General features: G+C 31.2%; 1 pseudogene; it reads right to left on the minus strand.

The window, feature by feature from the left end:
* Positions 1-8,409: 8,409 nt before the first annotated feature.
* Positions 8,410-13,148, minus strand: LOC120270797 (annotated as a pseudogene).
* Positions 13,149-13,581: the final 433 nt, after the last annotated feature.

A 13,581-nucleotide genomic window follows, 5' to 3' on the forward strand; every position in this document is an offset into this window, starting at 1 on the left:
ACTTGGTTACTCAATAGAAGTACATTTCTGATATTTTTTGACGAGCTGGCATTACTAATCTCCGCACTACCTCCACTTTCCTATTGGGTCGGATCATCGCCTCCCTCGTCTCGACTTGTGAGTCGATAATCGATCCTGCCCGCTATCGAGCACTTGTGGGTGCTTTTGTTTATTTGACCATCACTCGCCTGACATTGCGATGTTGTTCTGCCCTTTAGCTGCTTTTATTAGTGCTCCCCGACATACTAAATATGATGCACTTCTACAGGTTATTCAGTACCTCCGTGGCACTATGAAATCGATCTATTTTTTTCTGCCACGTCCTCACTTAAGTTGCACGCATATCGCATGTTGATTGGGCAGGTGATGCTATTGATCGGAGATTTACTGCTGGTTTATGCATTTTTCTTGGAGATTCACTTATCCCTTGAAAAACAAGAAACAATCCATCGTTACTCCTTTCCATTCCGTAGTCTAAGTATGGTGCTATGTCAGTCCCATCGCTAAAGAAGTTCTTTGGTTGCATCGATTTTGATGGACTTTTGGTGTCACCCACATCTCGCCTCTCCCACTGCATCTATGGTGACAACCAGAGTGCCATCAAAATTGTTGCAACCTCGTGTTTCATGAGCACACTAAGCATCTTGAATTCTCCCTTCACTTTGTTCGTTATCATTATCTTGTTGGCGATTCTTCTTCCCAGATATGTTGCCTCTACGCAAGAGTTTTCGTCGATTTTTCACTAAAACAAATATTGTCGCCAATTTCAATTTCTAGTTGACAAACTCTCGGTTTATGACACACCGTGAGTTTAAGAGCCCGTATTAATTAGAGTAATATACATTTATATATAATGTAGATATGTATGTACCTTGTATCTTAGTGGGGAACTAGAACAAAATTAAGAGGGTGCTAAATTTAAATTTAAATGGTTCATTAATATTGAAACTAATTTTATTAATTCAAACTTGAAATCAATTATTCAATAATATAAAATATACATAGATCCAAAAATTTTTATTTACACTTAAAAACCTATCATATCTACATAATTAACAATTAACACTAAATTAACATACTATAAAATTAAAACAATTTAATATAAAATTCAAAAATCTAGTTCAATTTATTAAATACAATAATTGTTAAACAAATAATCTAATAGATAATCAAAATTTTATAACAATTAATCATAATAAATATCTAACGATCTTCACAACAAATAATCAAAACAATATTTGATAGATAATAACACAAAAATTAAACAAATTAGTTAAATATAAAATAAAATAAGATAAACCGATGAAAAATAAAATACAGCTCGAAGAGATTGCACAAAGAGAAAACTCACTAATCAAACACGACTCTATAATAATTTGTTCAAGAAATTTTATGGAAGCAATTATATTTTGTAAGGTTTTTATTATTATTTTATTTATTATTACTATTTTTACATTAATATCTTGAAAAATAGATAATTATATATTAATAAGTTCAATAAAAAACATATTTAAATATGAAAAATTTAAAAGCAAAAATATTTGAAGATCCGCTAAAGGCGATATTAGTTGTTATTATCACTTTCTGATTTTATTGTTTTCATTTAATTTTATTGTAAAATAGTATGATAGAATGTTAAAATAAATAAATAAAGAATATCACTTTTCATATATAAATTATAGTTATTAATATTTTAATAATATGATATACATATATATATATATATATATATTCCTTGTTATGGGCAAGGAGTGCTCAAGCACCCTTGCCCCCTACCGATTCCGCCTCTATGTTGTATCTTCCTGCTCATACATACCTTATATACACTCATGTATTTATTAATTCCCGATCCTACTATTTTGTATGTTCCTGCTCATATATACCTACATATTCATATATTTATTAATTGGGTTGTTACCATAATGAGAATTATGTTTCTTCTCTCACATTACCTTTTACAAATTCTTTTCAAATATTAAAATTAATATTTTTATGAACCGATGTTTCGAGTTTGGAAATTATTTCTGCTCAATTTTAATAGAATTTTTTTTTTTGCATGGATTCAATGCATTATACTACACGTATTAGATATTTGGCACATAACAAGTATATTTTAATGTAAATAATTTTTTCAAATGAGTATAGTGGTCAATACTTCAATGTCTCTGAATTCTAAAAGTTCAGTGGTGTAACTGCATAAAAGCTATTTTTATCAGCAAAAATACAAATAAAAATTATAAATTTTTCGCAAGTGTATTAATAGTTTATATATCACAATACCGGATGTTCTCTTAACAGCAATGGTGAGGAAATAAGTCAAAATAACAGAAGTAGAGGGACTGACTTTCCCACTGCAATTACTCTAAAATGAGAAAAAGAGAATAATTGGTATTTCTTTTGTTTAACTTCTTTTTATTTATTAATTTTTGAAATTCACTCATTTAAAGATTTTTCAGTGAAATAAAAGAAATAAAATTTTATATAAATATATTTTTATTTTTATTTTTTAAAAATGGAAACTAGAATCTACGATGTTAACTTTTGGTTTCTTTTTCGCTCTGTCAAGGTTACTTTCCATTACTTTTCAACTTTTTCGACCAATTCTTCCTAAAGTGCACTTCAAGAGCTCACACTCAGAGGTTGTTTAATTGTCGCAGTCGAAATTACCTGCATTTCAATTTATATCAGATGATGCTTTTGATGATAACCTAGAAATCTCGACATTAGCTTTTTATTTATTCGATCTGATATAAGTTGAAGATTTTGGCTACTATATAATTGTAGGGGTGAGATTACCCCCATTATCCAATATTATTAATTATTTAATACATTTTAAAAATAATTTATACTAAAAATAATTAATTTAATTTAATTTAAGTTTTAAATTAATTAATTGATTTAATAAAGTAGTTATACATTTAAAAATAATAATCATATACTTAAATAACTTCAGCCAAATAATAATCAATAACTTACATAATTAAGCACTAACTCAAAATAATTAATTGAACTCTCCTATATACTTAACACTAATATAAAAATAATTAATTAATTAAATTAATGATAATTTTTATTAAATTGAAAATATATAACATTCTTTAATTTTTCTACTTAAAAATATTTATATAATTTAAAAATTAAATAAAAATTGCGTAAATTTTAAATAAAAGATTAAATCTAATAAAACATAAAAAGTATAAGTTTAATTACGTTAATAATTGATTATCCTGTAGTTTTCAATAATGGCATAATATGGAGAGCCAAGAATGGTGATTTTAACCCAAATGCTTAATACTAATGGAGAGTGAAGAATGATAATTTTTAACCCAAAAATATTTCGTTGACGATCAACGTCAAAGAAAATTAGTTATTAATCGAAATGTCAGTAAAAGTATACTAAAATTACAAAAATTTTACATGACTAGTTTATTTTACAAATTATTTACAGATTGCAGATAACCAAACAACCCATAAAACATAAACTTCATATAAATAAATTTTTATTTAAATGATGTATAATTTTTTGTTTAGAATAAATTATGATGTATTGGTCCTATTGGATTACAATTTTGAACTAGTGGATCAGTACCACGTGTAATAAAAAAAAATAAAAGTATCCACCCGTTTTTGGTAAACGAGATCTGCTGCACAGCTTTAATTAGTACTTATTTCTAAATAATAGTGTCCGTGAATATGGGTTGTACGGTGCAAAAGAAAAAAATAATAATATATTAAAAGATAGAACCCATGTGTTATTTCCTTTTATATAATATATCCGCTGATATGATTACTGATTAGTAGATCTGTCCATGAGTCGGACCGGACCGGGCCGGGTTAGGGCCGGAGTTGAATCAAAATTACTAAAATTCAACCTCGCCTAGCTCGCCTCAGTGAAAAATTCAGTGCCTATAATATTTGCTCCAAGTCACCTAAATTTAATGACCTCCCCTACCCAAAGCTCTCACCCAAGCCTCAGCCTAAATAATTTTTATTAAATAATATATAAATTATATTTAATAATATTACTAATATGCTGATACGACTCAAAATATTATTCTACAAAATACTTAAAAGTTAAAATACTAAATATAAATCTTTATTTAATTAAAATAATTAAAATTCAAATCATTATAATTAATATCAATCAAATATATATATATATATATATATATATATATATATATATATATATATTATATATGACATACCAACCTAATTAATAAATATATTTTATAATACGGATCGGGCCGGGCCATGTTGGGCTTTTAATAACAAAACTCAAAACCACTATTTTTAAACTGTTATCCATGCCGATTATGAGCTCTATATATTTGTCAAATTAACCCAAATTTCAGGTGTCTTTGAGCTTGGGCGGATAATCCGGCCTCTGGACAGGTCTACTGATTAGTGTGCAATAAATGGAAAAATAATAATATATTAGAAGATGAGGCTCATGACACATGAGTCATTGTCAAAGTTATGCATGCCCACTATACCTTTTTGGTGTATAATTGGGGCTAAAAATTCAATATTATAATTTTTTTATTTTATAAAATACTGGATTAATGGAAATTTTTTATTTCAGTTAACTAAATTTTGATTCAGATATTACAAAATAATACTTCTTTTTGTATCTGTCATAATTAACTAAATTTCACGTGACAAAAATATAAAATAATTTCATAAAATTTTATAAAAAATTAATTATTTTTCTAAAACTACCTACAACCTATATCTTCATATATTTTTTTATATTTAATTTCAACAAAAGAGTTGAATAAAGTGTTATAGGTAATTAAAAATATATATTAAAAGTTTCTTTATGTTAAAAATTGACAAATAAAAAAAATGAATTCGTGACAGATAAAAAAATGAAGAGAGTATAGTTTAGCAAAACTAGAGGGACCCATAATTACAAATATCAAAGTGAGTTCGGTATTTATAGAGGTGTTGTGCAGATTTATCATTAATTAATGTATATTAGCACTATTAGTATTAGGAGAATGTTAAGTATAGTTAGTTATCCTATTATGTTACTTCATGTATATATATAATGAGTGAGGTCTTTTTTTTAAGGATTTGTTTAGAATAAGAAATTTAAATATTTTTTTTTGAAATTTGGGAATGACCTTCAAGTTTATTTTTACATAAAATTACATTATAGGGATATATATTTCAAAAATATTTTCTCTTAATCCAATATCTTTTTAGGGGAAATTATTGTTTACTCCCTCGAAATTTCAAAAACTTCCCAAACAACCCCTCGTAAGCTATGAATACCCGAACAACCCTTCCAGCTATTTGCTTCACTCTTTTTGCCCCCGTAGGTCACTCCGACTAGGTTCATGTTGCGAAATTACATCGTTGCTCGAAATGATAAGAAAAACCGCCAATCACATTTGTGGACATCTTCCTCTTCTTTACTTATCATTGCGGCTACTCGTACTATCTACGGTAGACAACTTCTTCATGTTTATGGAGTGCGTTGATGCACTCCAACAACGGTTGAAGGTTCTCTTTTATGACTTCTGCAATACATATATCGTGAATACATTTAATGAGAACAGTTGGGCCGTATCTGAGAAATAACAAATACACTGCCATTATCTCTTCCGTCTCCATCTTGTTTACTCATTTCATTCTCATCGGGGGTATAAATACTTATTATCCTTTGGGTCTACACTTACTATTGATATGGTCTATACATCCCAACGGTTAAAATGTCAACAACGAGCAACATGTCGTTTCTATTATATTTAATAACACATGGGCCCCACATTCTAGAACATGTTGAACCTTTCTCCCCACTTAATTGATTCCCTCGTACTTATATATTTTTTATTCAGAATGAGACCCACAGGCATTCAAATTCTCCGAAAGGGAGAGAGGCGAGACCTTTAATCTGAATGAACCTATCATAATTCGCCACGTGACCATACGGACGGGGTGGTCATCTGTGTAATATTAAGCGGATAACCGAGGAAGTGAGCCTTCTATATATTGTACACCTTTACACCCATTGAAACCACTTCTAAAGCTCTGACTGTTCATAAGAGTGTAAACTCATTAATTACAAATATGCCACTCTAGCCAAAGAGATTTCGTTTTAATGCCAAGAATTTTTTTCTTACATATCCTCGTTGTCATCTTACAAAAGAAAACAACATGGAACAACTGATTGGCTATATCTCTTCCGAGCAATGTAAAATTTGTTCGAAAGTTACCGGTAAGCAAGAAGATGGCGGTCCACGCTACATATTTTAATACAACTCAAGGCCGAGCACGTGTTACTAATCCTAGATTGTTAGATCTTCGCTCCAAAGAGTTCATCTCATCGTATTCCATCCGAATATACAATGTGCAAAAGTAAAACCTCGGATGTAAAGGAGTATATCGAGAAAGGGGGTGACTACATTGACTTGGGTCAGTTCCAGGTTGACAGCAGATCATCTCAAAACGGAAGACATGACTTGTCATCTGTTTATACCGATGCATTAAGCTCCGGATCAACATATACCTGACATGTGATTATTAGAGAAAAGGATCCCAGAGCATTTACTTTACAATATCATTATCTTAAGTCTAATTATGAACTTATATTTGCCAAACCATTGGATCCTTACATCTCGTAGACAGGGATTATTCAACGCTCAAGATACGCCACGTACGCAAGAATGACTTGAGCATAATTTTTCCGATTAATGGCGCTAGTGTGGCGAGAGGAAGACATAATAATACATAAGGAAGGTTGTTTTGCGGCCGATAAGTATCATCATTAAGGACCAAGCCGCGATCGGGAAGACCGCTGGGCAGCGCTCTCTAGATAAGCATAACTACATTTGTGGACATCGGACTTCAATCATGTCACGCTTTCACCAAGATGTATTGTACAATGTCATTGATGATATGGCACCAAACTATCTATGGATGAAACATTGGCGTAGAGTTGATTGGTACTCAGTGAGATTGGCAGATGAACTGTAAGTATGGCAAACCCATTGGAATTAAAGGTGGAATCCCATCTATGTTTCTATGTAACTTAGGTCATGATTCGAGCTATAGAGAATATCTTGATAAGTCCGAGAATTAATATAGCTCTACTTGACTAGACATTTGAAGAATGCCGAGTTTGAATTCTAGATAATCCACTCTACACCACTTGGACAATCAACGGTGACTCATGACGGCCTTCTTTTTGCTACCTAATTCTTCTTGATGCTTCTTCTTGATTAGTTTCCTCTCGCTCATCATGGATAACAGGACAGGTGAAATCATCACAAAGACACAGGCTAATACGGGAGTATTTTTCTGGAGCTGCATAATCCCCTGTATTTCAGTGTTAAAGAACACATAGATAGACCCTTCTTCAACAACTGGGACCGCATAACCATGGAGATACGGTTCAACTACAATCTGAGGAGAGCTCAAGGGTTCACAAATGTCGGGTCGTTCTTTACCATATCGACAAACTTCCGACCTCGGAGTGAGAGTTTTCTCCATGTATTCAAATGTAATGTTATGAACTTTCTACGTAATTTCAATTTAATCTCTATTAATTTTGTAATTAGAAATTGTTTCAACATTTTGTGGGCCGATTTGATCGTTATATCCTTAATGTAGAGAATTTGGCCCATGTTCAGTTTCATTTGTATTAATTTTTTTTAAGGGTCGTTTTTTGCTGTTTATACATTTCCTTTACATGTATACTGGTCCAGAACAATATCATCCGATAAAACATATGTTTTTTTAATATTGATAAATATAGTTAGTACATAATAGGAAAACCTTATATTATTTGGAGTACAACACTTGGATACATATTTTATACTGGATACATATAATACACCTGATTTACACATCACCAACCGGTTGATACAACTCCTTTTGAGGTACCTATATTACCCAGGACCTCAAGTTTCATTTTTTTTTATGCCATCTGTTTCAATGACCATATAAAGCTTCTGTGGTATTTCTTTACTTGTCGTTGTGGCTACTCGTAACATACGGTAAACAGCTTCTTCATGTTTATGTAGTGCGTTGACATACTCCTACAACGGCTGAGTATTCTCTTCTATGGCTTCTGCAATATGTATACCGTGAATATATTTAATGAGATCGATTGGGTCATATCTGAGGAATAATAAATACACTGTCATTGTCTCTTCCTTCTGTATCTTGTTTACTCATTTCCTTCTCATCGTGGTTATAAATACTTAATATTCTTCTCATCTACACTTCTCAAAGTTAAAAATCGACAGCGGGCAACCTGTCATTTTCACTATATTTAATATCACATGGGGTCTCACTTTCTAGAATATGCTGAACCTTGCTCCCCACTTAATTGATTCTCTCATATTTACATATTATTTTATTCGGAGTGGAACCCACAGGCATTCAAATTCTCAGAAAGAAAGAAAGACGGGACCTTTAATTTAAATGCACCTATTATAATTCACCATGTGACAGTACGGACATGGCTGCCATCCATAACTGATACAAGCATAGTCCACTCATTTTCGAGAAACAAACAACATAACCAGTGCATTAAGAGAGACAAAGATAGTACAACATGCATCCATTATTACATTAGTGGTAAGTAATGGAGGCTAGTTTTGAGGTTTTGGCTGCAGGAATTTAGAGTACCATTTTGCAGAGTCTTTTGGTGTGCGTTCCAAGGTGTTAAAGTCCACATAATTGAGCCCAAACCTCTCCGTGTAACCTTTCTCCCATTCAAAGTTGTCTATTAGAGACCATGCAAAGTATCCCTTCACATTTGCTCCCTCCCTGAAATCATTAATCACCAAGTGTTTATATTAACATGAACAATGAATAGTAGTTTAATTAAATTCTTTGTCTTTGTTTTCAATGAAGAAAATAAGAAGATATGTGAATACTTGGTTGATTACTACTGTTCTTAGCTCTGCCTGTTTTAATTTCTTGTATTTTATTGAATGATGTTTCTGCAGTACTTGTTTAGTGTTGTCCTTGAATATATTTGTATTGATTAATTGCTTGTATTTCATCAAATCCAGATGATAATTAACAAGACAAGTCAGCAGACAAATATAGCTTCTTTGAATACTTGGTTTATGTGGCTCTGAATCTATTGATGTTTAATTTCTTGTATTTCCTTAAAAACAGAAGAAAATAGAGATAGATCAGCAGATGAACATTGTTTCAGTAGAACTCTTATTTATGTTTTAAAGTTCCTACTCTTTTGCTTGAATGAAGAATATATAAGACATATATATTACAGAAACAGATAAACATCATTTTCGAAGATGATTATTTAGTATTGTTTTTCTTTATATTTACTAAAACAGAATAAAGGAAACAAAGATAAATTTAGCTGAAAAAAACAGTGGCAATTACCTTATGGCTTCACAAATTTCAGCTAGATGAGCTGCAAGGTAGTTCTTTCTCACTTCATCAGCCAGAGCTTCCTCCTTGGTTATGTCAGGCTTGTCAACATCGCTAATTCCTGTTACCATACAAGATTTTAATGTTAGACATACTAGAATACTAATTCTTATATTTTTTTCTATTATATTTGGTTAATGCTCTACCATTCTCAGTAATGTAGATTGCCGGGTTTTTCATATCGCCTCTTTATATATATACAGTAGGTCTCTGAGTCCTCCTCGGATACACATAAATCCAGCTTCCATTCTGCTTATTGAAAATTCATAACATAAATGAATCTGTATATATATATATATATATTCTCTACTTTTAATGATAAACATTACTCACCGATTTACCTGATAGGAACCCCATCTTTCGCCTCTGCAGTAAAAGTTAAAAGGTACTAGTTAGAAAACATTAACCAAATAAAACTCTTTCAGTTTTTGAAAAGAACTTACCCTAATTGTTCGGCATATGATTCATCGATGTGGAGGGAAAGGAGGTTGCTCATGAGAAAACGGAACTCCACTGAGCATATCTCGCCGTATAGTAATTGATACCGATGAAATCATATGATCCTTTAATCATATCTGCTTCTTCTTCACTGAATGTAGGCAGTCTATCCCTCACTATAACCCTCATGTTAAATGGATAATCTCCATGCATCAATGGATCCAAGTACCTTTAACAAAAATATCATCAATAATCATCAAACATAAAGTTCTAAGTTCTATTTATATATACATACATACATTACATGTCGAACTGACCATGCAAGCATGAAATCCAAAGCTCGGCTTGCCGCCTCAACATGTCTGTGTGTTTGGTCATAAGGATGATACCACAGACAAAACCAAAGTGATCCCTGACTTGTCCTCCTTAGTGCTCCTAGAACGACAAGAAATTCATATTTCATATGTTACCAAATTAATTGATTGTGAGACTATTTATACTGCTTCATAACCTGATACTTGTCTTTGTAGAGTCTAGCTGCAGCTCCGTGAGCGAAAGCAGTCACAATATATGTGCTGACAATGTAAGGTACCGATAGCAACGATTGAAGACCGTCCTGGGCGTGCGGTCCCAAGAAACGATATCCCATGCTACTCGAAACTTCACGGTTCATTCAAAGTGATCCAATGCTTTAACTCGGTCTCCGAACTCTTTTGAAACAAATTTCACAATAGTCCTTAAAATCAAACCTGATTAAAAGCCTTTGATTAGTGATGTTTAAACACTTTTTGCAATCAATTATGAATTTTTATAATATTATTTACATTATCTTTTTATTGAGAAAGCCTCCGTATGCATCCTCAAGAGCTTGAGGGACATCCCAATGGAACAGTGTGACATAAGGTGTGATGCCTGTTTAATCATAAATTAAATTGATTAAATATGTAATTAATTAAGGCTTTTAAAAAAAACAAAAAAAGTGAATATGCAAACCATTTTTGATTAATTCATCAATGAGATTGTTGTAGTAGTTGATTCCTTCTTGATTAATGCCACCTTTCAGTGATCCGTCTGATAAAAATTAACAGAAACAAATTTTTTAAAAAAATGATTTAAGTTGGGAAAATATGATTTTAGAGATTAAATAAATACATACTTGGTAGAATCCTTGACCATGAAATGGAGAATCTATAGGAATCTACGTTCATGTCCTTCAACAGCTTCACGTCCTCCTGTAAATAGTTAGAATTTAAAAATTAAATAAAATTGGCAAAAATATAAATTTTGAAGATTATTTTTTGTAAGACCCGAAATATATATATATATATATATATATTATTTGTAAGTAGGAAATACTTTGTATCGATGATATGAATCCACGGCAATATTTCCATTGCTCCTGTCTTCAATTTTTTCTGTAAAATATTTAAAAAAAATAATTAAACATGCTCATAATAAATTTAATAAATGTTGTTATAAATAGAAAGTTGTTTTTTTTTTGGCATTTTATGTTGTATTGAATTATATTAATATTATATATATATATATATATTGCCACTGAAACTAGTTTAAGAACTAGTTTAAAAAATTAGATTAACCCAGTAAAACACTTTTATTTATTCATTTATTTTCATTCATTTACATATAGATTTATTTATATTTCTTTGATTACAAATCAACTTGAAGTTTTTTAAGGGGAAAAAAAAGAAATTGTAAAATATAGGTTGATCTTTTAATTTTTTTTGTGGGCTTCTGTTTAATATATATATATATATATATACTGCATATATAAATATAGTTTTTAGACCAGTATATTAATTAGATTACCTTTCTTTTGTTGGGGGTTATAATAAAAATAGAAAATCAAACCCAGTGATTATTATACAAATATTTTCTTGTTAAGTAATAAGTTCAATCTTATTTATTCTTATATTAACTACTACATTAAGAAGAAGAGGTGTTCATTATTCATTGCAAGATATAAATATATATATATATATATACCAGGGTGTTGTTGGGTGAAAGTGTCCCAAATGCTTGGCCCTCTCCCTCCTTCATTCCAAGCTCCTTCTATCTGCAACAAAAATATACACACACATTATATATAGAGAGAACTTATCATCAAGGGACATCCTTAGATTTCAAATCTAAGGATGTCCACAATAGTCATCGGATGGTAATCTGATGGTTATTATCATTATAAACAGTAAAAATCATGCTCTACAGTGTTGTATAGTAACCATAAACAGTAAAAAAAAAAGTTGTGCAGTGATTATATAAACAAGCAACCGTTAGATGATTATCCAACGGCTTAGACTTAAAACGTTTCTAGATTTCAAATCTAAGAACTTACCTAGATGATCTTTTTTCATATATATATATATATATATATATAAGTAAAGATCATATGGGGATATACACATAGACATCCCGATTTGAAAAAGTATTAGTGAGAATAAAGATAAAATGATAGGCATTGGTGCATAAACAATACTATAAATAGTAACGATTGATGATGTGACGGTTGATAATCAACTTGCGTATGTTTAAAATCTGAGGACATCTGTGAAAAATGCAGCCATTATATATATATATATATTACTATTTTTTAGTGCAAGATCAATAAAGGGAAAACCATAACCAAGCGATAGTTTAGTGGCTTTCCCACATTGTTTATGTTTGGGAGGTCTCTCGAGTTTGACACCTCTCAAACACAATGAAAAAAGTGATTGTCGCTAATTTACCCAAAAAAAAAACATCCTCTTGACTAAAAACTCAAAGTTCATATATATTGTCCATAACTCTTAAAAAATAAAAGTAAAAATCCATTACCACCATGCTTGTGTTTATGATGATTCTTTTCTCCCTTGTTTTAATATTTTAAAAAAAATGTTATTACTTGATTACTATGAGCTCTTCAACAAAAATTTTCTCTTGTTTTCTTAAGTACTTATATATCATGAGAAAATAACCTGATAAGCAGAAGTGGCAGCACCAAAAGCAAAGCCAGGAGGGAAGCTCTGCCTGCCAAAAGCCACAGCTGCATCAGTAGTGGTTTGAGGAGCACTAGTTTGGACTTGGATATTTCCTCCTCTCAAGCACACAATGTTGCCACCTCTACCACTTGTTCTTCTTGAGTGCTTGTTTTTGCTACTTTGTAGGGATGAGTGTTTATTAAAGGAAAAGGAAAGCAATGCTGGTTTTCCTGTGGCTAATAATGAAGTACTGGAACTAAATAGGGACACAGTGGTGGGAGACGTGGAAATTGGTTGAAAGATTGAGGCCATTGTTAATATTTTTTCAAGTGAGTTTGGTGCACTTAAAGCAGAGTCTGTGGGTGGTCTTTTATAGGCGCAACATGTGTGAGGGAGCTTATGGTCATTAATTATTGGAATTTAAAAAAAAAAATTAATTACAACTTGAATGAAACGTGAGTAGCCCATGGCTTAGAGGTGTAAATGATACACCTCTACTTGTAAAATATTCGGGCTCAATTCGTGAAAAACTCAAACTTGGCTCGGTTATGATCGAGTCGAGCTCGACCTTAAGTAGTTGAGCGGTCTGAGTTCAATCATTTTGATATTTGACTCGGGTACTCGTGAGCCTAATATAGTATATATATAACATTAGATTTATTATAAAATTACTATTTTAACCTTTTGACCTCAACTCGAGCTCGATCTCGATTATAAGAATGGCTATAGTGATTTTCAATTTTTTCGA

The sequence above is a fragment of the Dioscorea cayenensis genome, chromosome 10 (assembly GCF_009730915.1).
Source record: "Dioscorea cayenensis subsp. rotundata cultivar TDr96_F1 chromosome 10, TDr96_F1_v2_PseudoChromosome.rev07_lg8_w22 25.fasta, whole genome shotgun sequence".
In the NCBI taxonomy this organism is placed as follows: Eukaryota; Viridiplantae; Streptophyta; class Magnoliopsida; order Dioscoreales; family Dioscoreaceae; genus Dioscorea; species Dioscorea cayenensis.